Raw genomic sequence first — 20,713 nt, forward strand, 5'->3', positions numbered from 1 at the left:
AGCAGCAGTCAGCAGCGATGGCATTGGTGCATAGATTCGATCGCGTTCGCCGATATTAGAGGCCAACAGATGCAGGAGAGCTGGTAAGTACCACAAAACCTCCTTGTACTTTGTCACATTAATTGTTGTCATTAATGCATGCCAGGTAATGCAATAAATGCACATTTATGTCTTTTAGGCTGAATCAATAGTTCTGTGATGAACATACTCTGTCGATTGGATAAGCTGCTGAGAGGATACACTCAAGCAGGTCCTCTAGGGAAGACTAGGATAGATGGAGGCACTTTGTGATGAATAGGGAGTACCAAGACATAGAACTTTGTGATGAACAAGGAGTACTAATATGAGCAGCACTTTGTGATGAACAGGGAGTGCAAAAGTGAGCAGCACTTTGTGATGAATAGGGAGTGCTAAAATGTAGTACTTTGTGATGAATAGGGAGTACCACTAGGATAAATAGCAACACTTTGTGATGAACAGTGAGTGTCACTGGGATAGATAGCACCACTTTGTGATGAACAATGAGTTTCACTAGGATAGAAGCAACACTTTGTGATGAACAGTGAGTGTCACTTTGACTAACATAATTGCTTTGCTTGATTGCAGGAGTACTTACCTATGCTGGAGTCACGGGAGAGATTCCCATTGACTCAGAGGTTACGACTAGAGTTGACATTCAAGGACAGGGCTGCCATTGAGGTTATGGGTCCGCGATTCATTCTGTATGTGCCTGAGTTTTGGGCGAACATGGGGTTGCTGACTGCGCTAGTTGAGAGATGGCACTCAGAGACTTGTAGTTTTCATTTGCCGATGGGTGAGATGATAGTCACCTTAGAGGATGTGTATAGGATTCTGAGGATACCAATCGATGGGGAGTTAGTTCCTTATGATCGAGATGGAGATAGGGATGCATTGAGATGAGTGTTTCAGGATCCAGGTTTGGAAATGAGGGTTGGACACGTGGCTTGGGATACCATGACACAGATAGGATTATCACTACCAGCGGTGCTGGTAGGAGTTAAACAACACCATCATTGACTGTGTTCTTGTTTTTATTCCAAAATCTTGGCTTATCTTTTCCTTTAAAGTCATCTTTGTTTTCCTTGAATATCTTAATGACTCCTTGTTCAATTAGGACCTTCTCTATTGCTAAGCCTTTTTCAGTGATGTCCTTGAAGGTGGACAAATGAGTTTTTCTTAGGTCATAACCAATGTCTTTGTTAATATTTTGGGTGAACATCTCTACCATTTGTTTTTGTGGAATTTCACAAGAGCATTTGCTGGCTAGATTTCTCCATCTTTGCAAAAATGATGAAAAATATTCTCCATCCCTTTGTTTGGTGTTGCACAAAGTAGTGACTGATATGTCTGTCTCTATGTTGTAGGAGAAATGTTGGATAAATGCCTCTGCTAAGTCACCCCATGACTTAATTCCAGGTGGGAGTTGGGAGAACCATTCCATAGCTTGATCGCCTAAGCTTTGTGGGAATAATCTCATCAAATATGTCTCTTCTGCTGCTACCTCAATGCAAGCTGTGAAAAACTATCTTATGTGTGCCTTAGGATCCCCTTTTCCTCTATACTTATCAAACTTAGGTGTCACAAAGTGTGCAGGAAAAGGAGGCATTGGAATGCTCTTGTCAAATGGATAAGGACATATGTCTTTCATTGTGTAAGTTGGCTTCGGTGTGTTTATGTCCTCCATTTTCTTTTGTAAGTCCCTGATTTGCTGTTCCAAATTGTTCTTAGGTGGAGACCGACTTCTTGGACCATATCCCAAGCCTGAAGGACCGGGTGGAGGAGGAGTATGTTGCATATATGGATGATATTGATCATACACATGTTCATATGAAGGAGGTCTATAATGATGTTGTGAATATGGACCACTTGGTATAGAGTCATGTTGAGGAATGGAATATCTGCTTTGTCCATGTATACCATACTCTACAGGAATTTCATGAGTTTGTTCTAATGTGTTGCCCCCAAATTGGATACGAGGTTTCCTTATGTCCAAATTTTGATCATGTCTTTGGATATCCAATTGCTTTGGTGGTTGGTCCTTAGTATTGGTATGTGATTGAGTATATTTTTCTCCATAAGACCTCCATAATGGTTTGCGAAGGTGAGTATCATATGCTTGACCATGTGTGTATGGGATCTCAGGTTTTTGAAATAAAGATGATGGTGATTCAGGCACAAGATGTGGTCCTCTATTACCTCCACTATTAGGCCTCTTTTGATCCATGTTGAAGTGAGGTTGTTGCAAAGGTCGATTTTCCATTATTTGAGACATGTCAAAATCATGAGGGATCTTAGCTCCACTTTGTGCCATCACTTGTAAGAAATATTGTCTATCCCTCCTCATTATTTCCTCAACCAATCTATTGAAATGGGGATTCATAATGGTGTCTTCCACTTCTGCTGAATGTATTGAAATGTTGTCCATATTATCATTGTGTTTATCATTGTTGTTTATAGTGTCCATGTTCTCAACATTTGGAATGTTTCTATATGCATCCATGTCAGGTGATGTAGTATGATCAGAATTGAAAAAGACATCATTGTCATACTCATAGGCACTCATGTTTGCGGACTCTTGAGCCTCTTTAGCTTCTCTCCTAGATTTTTGGGAACGGGTTTCAATCATGAACTAGGTATTGACCAAGATGTGAGAGACTAGATGAAAATGGAAAGAGTATGGAAGACCAAGAGTTGGATGGAATGTAAATAAATCTGAGGTTTACTTGCAATGTCCAAAGTGTAAGACGAAGTATGTATGTAGTAGAGTAGGTGTGGCTTCCAAAGAGATGATAGTTTCTCTTGATGAGGTAAGTTGACCTTGACTCTAAGCAAGACCAAATGAGACCCAAAGGTGATAGACCTTGATGAGGGACCACTTAGCAAAATGTTGTTGTATGTAGTGTGTTGACAAAGTATGATGAGGATAAGCAAGTGACCTTTTGACTCAAGTTTAGACAAATATGAATGTAATGTAAGGTGTAAAGCAATGATGAACTTTGTGAGACCCAAAAATAGGCTGAATGCTAGATGAAAACCCAAAGAGATACCTAGGAAGCTCAATAAGTCTGAAATTGACTGTTCTTGTTTGCTGGACTGTAAGTTTTTCCAATTTGTGAAGTTGTTTTGTTGTGACTCAATCTGAATGTTTGACTGTTTTTCGTGACAAGAGGACACAATGGTGATGAAGACTCAATGTTTGCAAGTGTTTAGACTCAAAATGACTCCAAGAAAAGTGTGTTGTTTGTTGTAAAAAAAATCTTTTGCATACACTTGAAGACACAAAAGACACAATGTTTTGCTGTTTGGTCTTGAATGTTTGATTGTTCAAAATAAGTCAAGCACAATTCTTATGGCTGGCCAAGACAATAGTTGTTGATCCCACATGGAGTTTTCCCCGAGGCTACACTATTCAGAGTAGATACTTAGATGCTTGACCCCACTGGCTCCACCCTCGGTACTCACTTCTCAAGGCAGCCAAGCATCAGTCACCACAAAAACTCCTCCTGGCAAACTTTGTATCTCTACTAAGAACCGTATGTGTGTGGGCCGCTACCAGAGGTCCGACCTCCTGTCCCAACAACTAGAAGGATTTTGGCTTCTAAAACAAAAAGGTGCCAGTAAGGGCATCCGCTCGTGTGACCATACATGCGGCACTTTCAGCTCTGTAAATACAGAAGGCTCCCAGCCGGTAGGGGTTACGCCCTACAACTGATTAAATAAATTTGATCAAACGGGTTTATGGGGAGACATAATGTCGGTATGAACTAATCAGCACACATTATCCATAGTTTTCACCATGGATATAGTTATTTATAGTGGTTTGGAAGAAGATGGCTTTCTTTTGCTACCACTTGGGTCGTTCTCTCCTCACTAGTAGTCCTAATGACCACACAAGGAGACAGACCCTCTAAAGATGAAACAAAAAGAGCCTATTGCTCAAGACACAAAAGACAATGGTTCAATTTTAGTGCACGAATTGAAGTGTTTGCTAGTCTATGAAAACAAGGTACACAATGAAGATCAAAAACCCTTGCCAAGGTCCCGCAATAAATATTTGTTAGTAGTTTGGATTGTTTCAAATGATCACCCCTTCTTGCAAGCACACAAGTTAGGTAAATTTTAGATCCAAAAGACTTTGTGAAATAGGGGCCTTCAACAATGCATTTTGTTGACCAATTCAAAGATCTGATTCATCATAAAAATACACCACTTGTAAAATTTTAAGAGATTTCCATAAATGTAAGAAAATCCAAAAAATTTGCTAATTTGCTCCAAAAATTAATTTTTTATGAAAAATCATAAAAAATTCATATAAAATGCAAAATCGATCCAAAAAATCTAAAATTTTTACTGGAGAGTCCTGATGGTCTTCTAAACTTTCAAAAAAAATTTTCTACAACAAATCCATGCATTTTGTGAGATATGAGTAAAATAATGCAAAACCCTAATTTTCAAAGATCTAATTTTTGAGGAATTATTTTGAATCAAATTTAAAATCATAAAGAATAAATACTATGTATAATTCTGAGAGATTTCCAAAAATGTAAGAAACTCTGAAAAATTCTCTAAATTGCTCTCAAAATTAAATTTTTATGAAAAATAAAAAAAAATTCATATAAAATGAAAATTTGATCCAAAAAATTTGAAATTTTTTTTTAATCTTTCTCATACTTTTCCTGACCTTCACAAAAAATTTGATACCAAAATTCGAAGCCGTTTGTGAGATCTGATCAAAATAAGGAAAAACCCTAATTTTTAAAGATCCGATTTTTAGGGAAATATTTTGCATAAAAATTAAAATCACAAAGAATATATCCTTGTATAATTATGAGATATTTACAAAAATGTAAGAAAATCTGAAAAATTCTCTCATTTGCTCTCAAGATTAATTTTTTTATGAAAAATCATAAAAAATTCATAGAAAATGAAAATGTGCTCCAAAAATTTAGAATTTTGGATTGAGAGGACCTAATACTTTCTTCAACCAAAAAAAAAAATTTGGTGCAAAATTTCTAAGCCATTTGTGAGATATGATCAAATCTCTCCAAGATCTTGATTTTGTGTCCAAAACCCTAGCTGCACAAGGTTATTCTCCAAATTGTTTTACAAAATAGCAATATAGGGTTAGAAAAATCTGCAAAAAACATAGATATAACAAAAATCCATGTCCCACGGGGTGTGCCAAAATGTATATGGTGAAAATGGATACAACAATATTGAAAGACTAAATGAATTCAACCACAAAACCCTAGCCTAACAACAACAAAGATCCGCCATAACATATGAAGATTACCTAAGACAATGCAAATCAAATGAAATCACAAAGATTATATCACATGTCCAATAGGGTTTGAATCTCCATTGATCTTGCTTGATATATTTGCTCTCAGATTTTATGTGTGTACAAGAACTCAACAAAGAACAGAAATGTGGTTGCAAGTAGACTTGATCGCATATGAGAGTTCGAAAGCATAGTCGGGGCTGAATGCATAGTGAGGGTTTGATAATGAAGGAAACATCTCCTTATATAGAAGACACTATATGAAATGGAGGGATAAGATTGAGAGGTGTAAAAGAGGTCGGCTACGATTAGAGGGTAGGTAGAGAAAATAAGAAAATAATGAGAGGGTAGGTAGTGTAGGAATTAAGAGATGAATGACATGTGTCATAGGTGGAAAAGGCTAATGAATTAATTAAATAAATAAAGATTTATTTAATTAATAGAAGAAGTGGGATAATTAAATAAATAAAATATTTATTTAATTTAGGAAAAAGGATAATTTGAATAAATAAATGTATTTATTTAAATGAGAAATAAGGCTAGAAGAGGATAAATGAATTAATTAAATAAATAAAGATTTATTTAATTAATAGAAGAATTAGGCTAAAGTAATTAAATAAATAAAATATTTATTTAATTAGACTGGACAATGGCCTTTGTAAAAATTTTGTATATTGTGTTGCATAGTGAAATTGGCCCGAAGTTATCAAATATCTTAGGTTCCTTGACCTTAGGAATAATGATAATATTAGTTGCATTAAATTTTTTAAGGATAGAGGCACTTTTTCTGGACTCTTCCAAGGATGCCAAAAGGTCACGACAGATAAATTCCCAACATTGCTGATAAAAAAGGGTAGGAAACCCATCAGGCCCCGGGGCTTTATCTGAAGGGAGGGAGAAGACATCCTTTTACAATTCCAATAGGGTGAATGGAGCCATCAATGCTTGGTTATCTTGTGGAGATATGAGGGTAGGAATTGCATATAATACCTCAACTTCTTGCTCTGCTTGAGGGGGAGGGGAGGGTGGAGGATTAAGAAGATTCTGGAAAAATCTAACCCCTTCATCTTGGATATCTTGAGCATTTGAGACTACTGCACCTGTATTAGAGTCCTGAATAGTGAATATTGTACTTGCTGCTCTCTTATGTTTTGTTGACATATGGAAGAATTTTGTATTCTTATCTCCTTCTCTAAGCCACAATTCTCGGGATTTCTACTTCCAATACTCTTCTTCCCTCTTACATAATTCTTCCCAATCCTCTTTTAACTGCTTTTGCCTTTGAAAGGTTTCTAGATCCAACCCATGTCTGATAATCTGCTCATTCACCTCAACAAGCTCCCTTTCCGCAATGCCTTTTTGAGCAAATATGTTTTTGAAAACTTGGGCATTCCATGTTCTAATTTGTGTCTTGACAAACTTCATCTTTTTGAAGAAGTGGAACATCTTAGTGCCTTCACAGTATGGAGAGGAGAACCACCATTGCTTTAATAGTGGTTGGAAGTGAGGATGGAAAAACCATATCCTTTCAAATTTAAAGGAAGGCTTATGTCTATGATTTGTTAATATTGATGACTTACTAATGTTAAGATAGATTGGAAAATGATCTGAACCTATATATGGCAATATTTCTGATGAAAGAGTGAAATCTTGAATCTTCCAACATTGTGACACAAGAAACCTATCCAATCTTTCTGCCATCTAAATAATATTAGCCCTTCTATTTGTCCATGTATACAAACCATTATGTGGGGCAACATCCTATAATGCATTATCATTAATGAATGCTGAGAAATCCTCCATAGTCTTAAAAGGTGGAAGTATTCCCCCTGTTTTTTCAACATGTGATATTATCGCATTAAAGTCACCACCTAAGACAATGTTGAGATCTGCATGTTGTTGTATGACAATAGTTAAAGCACTCCATGTCCTTTTTTTTATCCGGTGTAGAGGTTGGACCATAAACATTAATTAAATAAAATGCAAGATCAAAATTTTGATTTTTTAACAATTTCCACTATACATGTTGCTTGACCAACTACAATTTTTCTAGTTTTGGGATTCCATAATGTAACAAGACCCCTAGATTCACCTACTACCTGCACTTGTACTGACAACCAACCAACCCATTTCCCTACTATTTTTTATAATTGTCATGAGAAAGTTTTGACTCTTGAAGTAATATAACATCTTTATGAGAAGAATCAAACTGCTGCTTGATCCTATGTCTCTTGTCAGAGGCATTAATTCCTCTAACATTCTATGAGATTATTCTCATTGTAGACAAGGAGAACCCTTGGTCCTCCTCATCGTTCTCTTTGCAGATGAAAATTTTCCATCAAGTGTGGACTGCGTACCTGCCTCAATCTCCTCTCTAATTTTAGTGCTCTTGGGTTTTCTACCTCTCAGCTTGGGAGTCTTATTGTCTACAAAAGGTGTGGAAGGAGTTCGTTTGATTGACAAGGTTTTTGAGAAATCAAAATCTTCCTTCTTGAGTTGCAGAGAGCCCTTTGCTTGTTGGTTGTGATTGTTAATAGACCTATTCTTTGAGGCATCTAAATCAAAATCTATGTTGATCTCCTTTTCTCTTAAGGGTAGACTATTTGTTGCCTTGGTAGTAACATATTCCATTTCATTGCATTTTGTGGCATTATCCTGTATGTGTTTCCCTATCACTTGACAGGGATTCTCAAAGTTTGTACCATATTCCAGATCCCCCAGTGCCAAAATAGCAGAGATTGAACCATGGTCCAGATCCTCCTCAGCCATAGCATTGAGTTTGGGGGGATTCATGAAGCTTTCATATTAAAATTCTTCTATATTAGCATTCTAATTAGGTGTCCACCAATGATTTTAAACTTGGTGAGAGCAATTTTCAACTTTTGTATTATGCTCTAGATCTTCTTCTGCATTTACTGATCCAATAGTGACAGTACTCTTATTTTCCTCAATACAAGTAGCATCTTTTGCATTAATCTCCGGACCATAACCTAATGACTTCTCTTGCAAATAACCTATAGAATGGTGATTAGTATTATCCAGATTTATGTTGTAGCCAAATTCATCTTCAGCAATTTCATCAAATCTTTTTGAGGCCATCGATATTAATAAATCATTTTACATTTTCTCTAATACTTCTGTGGATGGTTTTTTGATAAAGTTTTGAAGCGAGGACTGAAGAGACATGTTAACCGGGCAGTCTTGGAGCATAAGGTTGTGAACAATGGCGTCTCTATTTATAAATTTTTTCGGGGCTGAAAGCTTCTTATTAGAAGCAAAAAAAATGACACGTGCATCCTTTAGACTCATGTTAATTAATGACATATGATACTTTGCTATGTGGTCTATTAAAACAATTCTGGATATTGTAGGTTAATAAAACCAATGAGGCAAAAAGAGAGGGATCTTGACGTTCAAATCTTGAATCTCCAATGACTGTAGCTTTAAGAAACTTCTCCCTTTCTTCTTATGGGTAATAGTTAATCTATCAACAATCAGATCATATTGAGAAGATGTTGTTGCTTCTTGAGTAGTGATAGAAGGGCTATTATCTGTAGGCAAATAATATTGACATTTGGTTGAGTCTGTAACATGATTAGTGCAAACATTGATAGGCATATGGTGAGATGATTAATGATATTAATAAGTGAAGTGACCTAGCATTTCTGAGTGCTTGTCAACAGACTCATCGTCTTGAATGATAAATTTTTGGACCCATTTCCCCCATTTTGAGATGATATCTAGATTAGTTGGGAATGGTTTAGTCATTGAAAGAAGTAAACACACACGCACTGACCGATGTATGAACTCAAAGGGGATTAGGTCATGCTAGAACAAAAATCCCCAATTTATTAGCAAACAATTCAATGAGTTATAGGTGACGATATTCCAGGGGGAGAGATGGGAAAGTGATCCAGAAGGGCATGAAACGACATAGTATTGATTCAACCTTGAAATTTGGGGTCCAAGCTAAAGTATAAAGCCCCAAACCATTGCAAAACCATCCCTGACACTTATGCACTATATCTCTGTGAGCCTTAGAATCAAAGAGAGCAATAAAATATTTTGACTGATCATCAATAAAGAAAATATCTTGGAGGCCTTTCCATTTTAATTTAGCCCATTGAAGAATCTCAGTAATCAATAAAGAGAGATCCCAAAATTTACCTATCAACGCTGTTTCCCTTAAAAGTGAGATTTGTGGTGATAAAAGTTGTTCTGGAAGTGTGATACAATGAGATGAATCTCCAACCTCCATTGCATTTACTTTGCTAGGCTCCTTGTCTATTTAATTTAACTCTGCAATATAATATTTTTATAGCTTCAATTATTATACCTCATCTCTTAAATAATATTTGTTTATTATTTTTATAATTTAATTATCAAATAATTATTGTATTTTAATTATTCAATTAATTTCAAACATTGATTGGTTTATTTCAAGTTTTAATTTACTAATTATTATCTAATTTGTGTTTTTGCACAAGGCCCCATTCTGTAGGTCACTGCCGACAAGATAGAAAACTCCTCCTCAGTCATATGTCTGCCTTTGATGGTTAACTTGCAACCAATCTCAAACTCGACAAAATTCATTATACATCATCACATTAAAATATAATAAAAGCATTAATAACATCAATCATCATTACTAAAATGACATTATTATTATTAAATAACGATATTAAACATCTAAAATAGCATTAAACATCATCATAAAAATAACTAATCATCAATAATATAATTAAACAACATCATACCATCTAACATCATTAATAATCTAATCAAAGTCATCATGTGCAAAAATAAAAATAATCTCTAACTAGGTGGTCTGAATCGGGTCGTGACACATAGGGTTGATAGTGAACACCAAGTGGAGGTGGGGGAATGTAATTTTAATAGTGGCCACCAAGAGGAGGTGGAGGAGGAACATAGTTCTGATATTGTGAGTGATGTTGATAATGTTGATGGTCATTTTGATCATGGACATAATTGGTATTGAAAGCATGTCATAATTTTGATCATTAGGTTGACTATTAGAAGTATGACCATGATTTTGACCATGAGGTTGATTGTTCCTTTGACCACCTAGATGGAGAGTATTAACATGAGGTTGACTTTGATCTTTTTGAGCATTCATTTGGTCATTTTAAGTGGGCATAACTTGTTTTTGCAAAAGGGATGAAGGTGACTTAGGCACAGGGTTGGATCCAAATCCATATCCACTAGTATTAGCATCATTGTTGGCATACCTAAGTTGAGAAACATAAAAAAATGGAGGTATTTTGACACCGTTTTAAGAAAGCATTAAGGAATGATGTGGTCCTTGATCTAGTATTGCGTCAAGTAACTTATTAAACTTGAGACAATTCATGTGGTCTTGAACATCCACTATTGTGATTGGATCATCATCTGAACCATTGATAGGTCCTAGATTTCTAAAGGATATTGTATTGTAGAACTTCTCATCATCATAGTATTTATCCCGCTTTTGAGATCTTTGAGCTTCCTAGGATTTTATTCTAAGTCTTTTGGCTCTAGTTTCAACTATACAAAGGAAAGGTTTAACCTAGGTGATGAAATGGCAAGATGACCAATATGATGACATGGACTAAGGTGATGACTAGGATGGAGAAATGTTCAAAAGTTGTCTTTGAAGGTCCTAAGATGGTATTCCAATAAGGACAAGATTAGGATTATGATATATAGTACAAAAATGATAACTCAAGCAAGATGTGACTTCCTAGGAGATGATAAAATCTAAGGTAAGCTAATCTAACTTAAGTAAGATGGTATCCTAACTGAAGATGATAGATCTAAGCAGAAAAACACCTAGTGATACAGGGAAAAAAGACAACTTTTGGAATTAACAATATTGGCTTTTGGATAAAATTCTAAAGGAAATGACTGAAAGTGGAAGGATGACTATGTTGAAACTGATGGTTGACTGGCTGATAATCCTATGAAATCAATTTGGAAGCTCTTGATCTTTCTTGACCAAATACATGGGAATAGTAACTAGATACATGACAAGAATTGTCAGATACATGGCAATATTGCTCAAATACGTGACAGAACCTACCACATGTGGTTTGAACTCTCAAATACAGGGTTACAAATGCCAAATACATGACAGTGTGTTCCAAATGCGCATCAACAATAACTAGATACACTACAAGATTGCTTAAATATGCATCAAGAAGTTCCAAACACGTGAAACAATTATTCAAATATGTGATTTTTGTGAAATGTCTGTCTAAGTTGTTTTAGGTATCAAAATTGTGACCAAATATAAATGTTTGATGATTAATGTGGAAAGAAAACACTACAAATAAGAAGACACAATGGTTATTGATTTCATTGAATAATAATATGAGTATGTCTTAGGCTCCTCAAAGCCCAAATTTCCACTGGTCTTAGCGAAAAAGAAGAGACACCAAACACTCTTTACACCTAAAGTTAAGGATGATTGTAGTAGAACTCAGGCCCACAATTGGTACTTCTTCAACTCAAACAAAAACACCTTAAGAAGTTCTTTACATTCTTGTCTTTGTGAGAGAAGGACAAGTAGGGTTCTCTAAGACTGGAAGCATGACCTAATCACCCTCTTTTTGGAAGTGTTAATTAGCTTATACGACCTTGAATTTTTTTTCTCAACTCAAGAAAATACATATTGTAACTTTTGGGTGCGATGCTACACCCTTGCACTAAGAATGTCACAAACATTCAATCAAAAAGAGTGGGTCACTACAACAAGGTTTCTAGTTGTTGTTTGGGGGACTCATGTATACACATTCGGTCGTAAGCCACCTAATACTTTAGTAAGATCCAATAAGGCCCTTACCCTTACCCTATATGACACCATTGACATATAATCACAAGTTAAGATCTAGCTTTTGCCTTTGCCTTTTATATAGTAACCCAAAGGAAAAACCACTTTGGGTTGTTTCCCTTGGAGTGATCACTTCTCCAAAGGCAAACCCTCTATAAGAGAAAAAGATGATGTTGTGATCTCTCTTACACCTAAGTTCCATAAAGGCAAGGGGAGAGGATACTTTCACAACACCTTGGGTTCTAATCTAAATAGAATGTGCAAGTGCAATAAACACGACAAACAAGGGTTGTTTTTAAAACACTAAATCAAAATGTGAGTTAATCTAATAAAGCACAAACACAACTAATTACACTTATAAAACCTCAAATTAGTAGTTGCAAAATTAACCCCTTTAGGTCCTATAAGAAGGGATTAGTAGTTTCCAAAAAAAAGAAGGGCCTTCTACCATCAGAGAACAATGTGCACAACTTAGTACCAAGAAGGGTTAGCTAAATCAAAGCCAAATCTAAAAATGAAAATGCTAAAAGTAAATGTAGAAAATGCAATTATAGAAACCATAGACATTACAATACCTTCCAGAAATGTAGATAGAGTGGTATGAGAATCTACAAAAATTGAAAAACTTGATAAATTAGAAACACAACAAAATAGACCAAATATGTTAAAGGAATGACCATACATGCATCAACATGGACCACATACGCAACAATATATACTAGATATTTGACAAAACAAAAGTTAGAAAAATTGATAGAAACCCTAATTAACTGTATATACCACAATAACTACTAGAGGCATATTAAAAGCTATTAAATACACATGAATAATGACCAAATACATGATAACATAGAGAAATAACATACTACAAAAAACCTTAATTAGCTAGAAACACGTTAATATCTATCAAATACATGTCGAAAATGACCATATACACACTAAAAGAGACCAAATATGCAATGATAGAAAATTATGACAAAAGATACAAAAATATAACATAAACCACCATAAATGTGGAAACGAAAGAAAATCGTCGCATATTCATCCTACAAATATGAAAATACCTAAAAAAATCAAGCAAAAATAAAGAAACAACGGACAAGAGTCCCACCAAGGTTGCCAAAATGTTTATTCTGAATTTGAACCCTACTTACAAACCCTAACTATGATCCAACCAACCCTAGGTCTACAAATGCATTCAACAAAACTTAATGGAGATGTACAAATGCATGCAAATGACAATGAAATAAGAAAAATATACCTTCACATGCATATGAGGCTTGTCTCCATTGTTCTCCTATCCTCCATGATCTTGCATTTGATGATGGGTGCTCTTAGATTTGTATGCACTTGCATAAGAGCTCAAGGAAGAATGGATGTGGTTGTGATGATGCATGACTAAATGTGTGATGATGTATTACTGGAGTGATTTTGGTAGAGTGTAAGTATGCTTCAACCACATGTGTTGGGTTATGAGAGGAGAAAGCCTCTTATATCTAAAGATCATCCTAAGAATAGAGGGTTTGAATTAAAGAGGTGAAATTATGAATGGCCAAGATCTCTTAGATAAAAGAGAATCAATAATATTTGAGGTTTAATAAAGATGAAGGGAGGAGATTAAGAGGTGAGTTGAATTTGGAGAAAACACAAAGTGAATGAAGAGACGGTTGACACTTGTCACATGCCTACGAATTTAGATTATGATCCATGCGAACAAGTTGGATGACTTGGATTAAAGAGAAAAAAGGTAAGTGAATTAATTGATTAAATAAAAGTATTTATTTAATTAATAGAGGAAAAGGGCTAGATAAATTAAATAAATAAAGATATTTATTTAATTTAGGAAACAAGGGATCTAAATAAACCATAAATATTTATTTAAATTAGAAAGAATAGGCTTAGTGAATTAGTTAAATAAATAAAATGTTTATTTAATTAATAATGAAGAGGCTAATGAATTAATCAAATAAATTAAAATACTCATTTAATTAATAGAAGAAATAATAGGAAAATAAATAAATAAATAATAAATATTTATTTAATTGGGTTAGGACAATTTCAAGTTTCTACAATATGTATAGGTAGCCTTGTTATTTTTGGGTGGTTGCAAGTATTAGGAGTAGACACCTAAAATTGTCCTTTTTAATTAAATAAACATTTTTATTTATTTAATCCTAAGTCTTCTATTAATTAAATAAATCTTTATTTATTTAATTAATTCATTTAGCCTCTTCTAGCCCTTTTACTCATTTAAATGAATATCTTTATTTATTTAAATTATCTTTCTAATTAAATACATATTTTTATTTATTTAATTTGTCCCACTTCCTCTATTAATTAAATAAATCTTTATTTATTTAATTAATTCATTAGCTTTTTCCTCTATGACACATGTCATTTATCTCTTAATTTTCCTTTACCTACCCCTTTCATTATTTTATTATTTCTTCTACCTACCCTTTAACCCTAGCCGACCATTTATTTCTTTCACCTCTTGATCTTATCCCTCGATTTTCTAAATCATCTTCTATATAAGAGGATACTCTCATCATTATCAACCCTAATGCCCTAATCAATCATTCAAGCCTACATTAACACTTATGCAATCAAGACTTCTTGCGATCAAGCAAATTCAACCACAATCCATTCTTTGTTGAGCTCTTGTGTATATATAAAATCTAAGAGTAAATATATCAAACAAGATCAATGGAGATAGAAGACAATGGAGATTGAAATCCTACTTGGTAAGTGAATGATAATATTGTTCATTTGTTGATTTGCATGTTCTTAGGTATCTTCTTTGTTGTATGGTGAATGTTTGGTTGTAAAACTAGGGTTTCTTGTGGTTGGATATTTGTGGTTTTACAATAGTTTGTCATCATCATTTTTCATCGTATACACCAGGTATCAAATCCACTTGGCTCCAGAGGTTTGACTGTACCCTTCCTTGATGGTGGTTAACTTGGAGATATCACATTGACCAAAATTACCACTAAACCTTACCCATCCTACTTAAAGTGCATTTCCCCACGTGAATACTAGTAAAGACCCAAATACCATGTTGGTAATGTTCGGATTACCCTAAGTATCTCTTGTGGTCGACCAGTAAAGAGTGTATGCATTTTGGTGTAATTACTAGTTGTCGTCAATTTTAACATGGAAATGAATTTTAATGATTTTAATTGCAATTTAAATGTTCTAGATTTAATTATGCCTTATGAGTATTCATTTTAATTAGCAATTATATAATTGGTTGTATTAGGGTTAAATTTGGACTTATGGGGAATTTAAGTTTTATTTTAAATTTATTTAATTTTGATGACTTTTGGTTGTTTAATGTTCTGGAAATATTTTAATAATTCTTATTTATGTACACGCTATAACATATTTCATTGGGACGAGTTTATGAATGTGGAAATCAAAGTTTTATTTATTTATTTATTTTATTTTCTAGAATACAATTTGGGTTTATATGGGTAAAGTGCTGATTTTTACACTTAGTCATTTTATTGCAATTTTGGAAGTTGAAAACCCCCCTACACTTAATATTTTTGTAATGGTGTAAAATTAAGGTTTCTACAATTAGATATATGAAAACCACTAATTTTTACTTAGGGACTGTAGCGTCCTAAAATTGTGACACTTGCAATTTCGACTGCATTTGGGTCTTTACGATGGCGGCGCAACGTTGAACCTGAATGGAGACCCCGAAACCTGTTTGCGACACCAAAAACTGCATATTTCTGCACCTTGGCTTGATCCTCCTTGCACCCTGCTGTCCTGGGAGGTGGGACCATGGCGCCCAGTGCCCTGGTCCTTCAGGACCATGGCACCTAGCGCCCTAGTCCCTCAGGACCATGGCGCCCAGTGCCCTGGTCCCTGGCCCCATTTTGGGCCCGGTCTCTTGTTGGGCATCGGGTCTTTAAGTTTGCAATTCGGAAAATAATGCTTCTGGGTCGGCCTAAGGTCAGAAAAATCAGTCTCTTAACCCTAATTGACAAGTATATAAACTACATTTCCCCTCCCAAAAAAGGAGGAAAAACATATGTGTGCAAGACGCGGAAGCGATATTCAAACATTCAAACATTCAAGCATTCAAGCATTCCTTCAAGCAATTGAGCATTCTAAGTCTCCATTCAAGGCTAGGTGTTGCATTGAAGACAAGGATTCAACCATTGAAGAGGAGATCACCTACAACATACAAAATACAACATTCATTACACCTTCGCATGTAAGAATACAAACATTCTTACAACAAGGTATCAATACTTGTTTACATTACAAACATTTACATTTACAACATTCTCATTTCTTGGTTAATTCCAAAACTGGGGTTTGACCTAAAGGAAAACCCCTAATCCCTAACCCCCCAATCGTCCTCTCTTTTTTGTGTGTAGGTTGCAGGTGTGCGACTGTAATTGAAGATCTGGAATCCTTGTGTAGAGACGAACAGATCCCCCTTCGTTTTGCGGATTTTTCGGAGGACCGTGTGCACTCCGGGCGCCATCGTCCCGTCAACTTTCGCTCAAATTTGCAGGACAACATCGTCTCGACATTTTACTGCTAATTTCAGGTCCACAACTTTATCCCTTATCCCCATCTCCGTTTATAAGTGAATCTTTCTTACTTTGCATGCACTCCTAGTTCAATCCTTTTATCTACATTCTTTACAAAAGAGGGTATCCTTGATGTCTCAACCCTTGAAACTCCTCTAGAATTCAATCTTGCATTGTGTGGGATTGGATCTTGTGAGTTTCAACCCCTCTTTTGAATGTAAAGTCTCTCCTAAGTGAAAACCGTCAACCCTAGTGACCTCCTTTCTCTCTCCTTGGAGTGGGGGGGGAACACCTAGGGTTCGATTTTCTGCTTTACATTTTGGTGAACCCGACGTGAACATCCTAATTCTAATTATTCATGGTTAGATCTAAAAAAATTGCTTCCTTAATTACATTTCCATGTTTGATCTTTTGCAAATTTTAGAGGTTAATTGCATAAAACCCTAAATTTTCTTTTTAGTAATTGAGCTTGTGAAATGTTTAATTGTTAATGCTTGTTTCAGATCTACCCTTCTATTGCAAATTGTCAATTCATATTTGTACTTTAATTCTAAAAATTAAGTGGTTAAGTGTCAAAACCCTAATTTTTAAAACCCTCTCGATTCAGCCTTTGACTGATGATTTCACTGATCAAAACACCTACAAATCGGCTGTAACTTTGGATTCCGCAACAAAATCACAATATCTCTCATCCCTGAAAATTTTGAAAAAAGTTGCGAGGACCGTGTGCACCCCGAGTGCCATCATCCCCGACAATTTTTCTGAAATTTCGGGAGCTAGATCATACTGTATTTTTCTGCTAAAATCCAGAATCTTGGCTAATTTCATCAATTCTAACACTTTCAAAATTAAAGTCAAAGTTGGTCTAGTGATTGCTTGGATTAAGGCTTATAATCATTCAAAAATTGTTGAAATTGAAACTTGTATCAAAATTGTGTTTCTTACAGTCCTAAATCCGAAAAGTGTGTTGGCATTCATTCGAAATTTCAGTACTTTATTCAAATTCTTGCAGTTTGTGACTTTTGAAATTAAGTGTTTAATTGCAACAACCTTGATTTCCACTTTCAAAATTGAATTTTGCATGAAATTGAGTCAACTGTTAAATTTCAGAGCTTGCATTGCTTTTAGCATTCCCTCTAAAATCATAAAATTCAAAATTTCAGTTTCCCTCTCTTTTTCAAAATTCAAATTTTGCATTTTTCAACAATCTTGGTAGGGTTCAATTTTGAGATTGCAATTTTAATTTGGCCTATCTACAGATCTTAAAATCACTCAATTTTTTTCAGATTAGCTTTAAAATCATCATAACTTTCATCCCTGAAAATTTCAAAAAAAGTTGCGAGGATCGTGTGCACTCCGTTCGCCACGGTCCCGGAAATTTTTTCCAAAATTTCGGGAGATTGTCCTGATTGCATTTAACAGCTTAAATCTAGGATATTGGCTGATTTTATTGAAATTTGCTACCTCTAAAATTCAAAATCTTCTCTCTCTCTTTAGTGCATGAGTTTTACAACAATAAGCCCTACTTACACTATTCCCGTTAGACGAAGCCTTAGAATTAAGTCTTTCCAAGGTTTAATTACTGAGGAGATGGAACCTAATTTGAATGGCCTTTTTAACGAGGACACGGGTAATTCCTCTAATCCTCTTAATAATGAAGAAGCTCTCCATGAGGTTTCTGTAGAACAACTTTTGAAATTGCATAACCAATTTGATGATTTTCAACAATGGATGTCTCAAGAATACCCCGATAGTCAACCTCTTTCATTAATTGAGGGTCTAAAACGTATGGTTCAAAGTGATAAGAATGGGATTGATATTTTGCATAGTATTGCACACATTGTGGACTTGAATGTGATGCCTATGAAGAGTTGTGCCGAAACTTTAGGTTATACACAGCCTCCTACTCAAGTCAATCATTCTATCCCTTTGACAACTTCTATTGCTAGTATACCTACTTTTACATCAAACATAATGACTACTTCAATACAAGACATTCCACCTATGATCACCAGTCATGGGGGCAATCCTTCTTCTTCAATCAACCCTCTTCCTTCATTCAATCCAACTTCCTCGTTCATTCCTTCAATGAATGTCCCTATTACATCTCGACAAATGAACATGACACAAGGGGGCAATTCATTTAATCATTCCATTCCTCCTTGTAGTGTTCCTTCTTTCCAATCATCTCCTATGACTAACTATCATAGTGTCCCACCACCTTACTCTCAATCAAAACCTTCTTTCAATAACATAATACCTCCATCACAATCTAACACGTCTAGTATGAACTCTTCGACTGAAGCGACCATTAACAATCTTGCACAAACTGTCTCTTCGTTACAACAACAAATTGCCTCTATGAATCAATCTAAGTTTAGTGTGCCCACATTTGATGTTGCGAGCCCACTTTCTCTTGACATTGTTCGAGCTATTCCCCCTAAGCATGTTGAAATCCCACAGTTGGAGCTTTATAATGGTAAAGGTGATCCTCTAACACATGTTAAGACCTTTCAAACAATATGTACAGATTTTGCTCATGACCAAAGGTTGCTTGCAAAACTGTTTACTAGAACATTAAGAGATAAGGCCCTACAATGGTATTGCTCGTTGCCTTCCTATTCTATTACTTCTTTCCAACAACTTGCAAATGCTTTTATTCAACAATTTCAAAACAATATAAGTCCTAAAGTTACTTTGATTGATTTAATGCATTGTAAACAAGGTGTTAAAGAAAAAGTGACTGATTTCATTGGTAGATATAAGCATTTGTATGTTCAAATTTCTTTTCCAGTACCTGACAATGATATTCAAAGAATCTTTATTTCTAACTTACAAAAAGATATTAGAGAAAAACTTCTGTTTTCTGAGTTTACTTCTTTCCAACAGTTGTGTGCAACTCTTCACAATTATCAACTGACTATGAGTCAAATGGAACAAGCAAATCCTATGGCTCCGAGTGATAAGGGTGATAGTAGTCAACAACCATTTGGGAAGTTTAAACCAAATAGAGAGTCCATTAAATTCAATGAAAACATCATCAACAACAATGTGAATGCAGCATCAGGTGTGCCTCCTATTTCTAAGTTTTTCAAGAAAGAAAGAAAGTTTACTCCTTTGAATGAATCATTGCATAGTATTATGAATAAGTTATTGGAACAAAATGTGCTTACCCTCCCTCCTATAAAGCAAATAGATCTTGCAAAGATTAATTCACCCTATTTTGATAACAAATCTTTTTGTCAATTTCATCGTCAACCTGGGCATGATACTGAAAAATGTTTTGCTTTAAAGGGTAAGATTCAAGATTTGATTGATAATAATACTATCTTTGTTTCAAATGTGAATGATAAAGGCAACACATCTGTAGCCCCTCCTAACCAAAATCTTCAGATTTTTACTGATCCATTACCTTCTCATACCTCTAATGTGATTGAGACTAATGATTCCTCTTTCTCACCTGATAGTCTTGTGTCTATGACTCCGAATGTGATTAACTTTGTAGAGCAGCAGAAAATCCCTAAAGAACCTTCCATCACATTTGATTCTAGTGAAACTATCAGGGCACCTGATGGTCCTTTATATATAGTTTCAAAAGTCAAGAATACACCTTGCCGTGGAGTGCTTATTGATCCATCTTGCATGGTTAATGTCATTACTAAAGAATTTATTTTTACTTTGCAATTGAATCAAGTGATCTATGACGAAACAAATGTGGTTGTGAAACTATTTGATGCATTTTCTTCTCCTGCAATTGGTTCTATTACATTACCTATTGAGGTCCATAACAAATCCCTTGATGTGAGCTTTGCTATTATTCCATCGTCCGAACAATTTCGTGTGAAGCTAGGCTATCCTTGGCTATCTTCCATGAAAGCTATTGCTTCTCCAATTCACAAGTGTTTGAAATTTCCCCATAATGGTGAAGTTGTTACTATCAATCATAGTCTCTTTAAACCAGCTGAAAGAACTTCTAGCATTCCTATTGATTATTTTTGGCCTAAACAATTCCAATCTCTTCCACCG

This window comes from Cryptomeria japonica, chromosome 1 (genome assembly GCF_030272615.1).
Source record: "Cryptomeria japonica chromosome 1, Sugi_1.0, whole genome shotgun sequence".
NCBI lineage: Eukaryota > Viridiplantae > Streptophyta > Pinopsida > Cupressales > Cupressaceae > Cryptomeria > Cryptomeria japonica.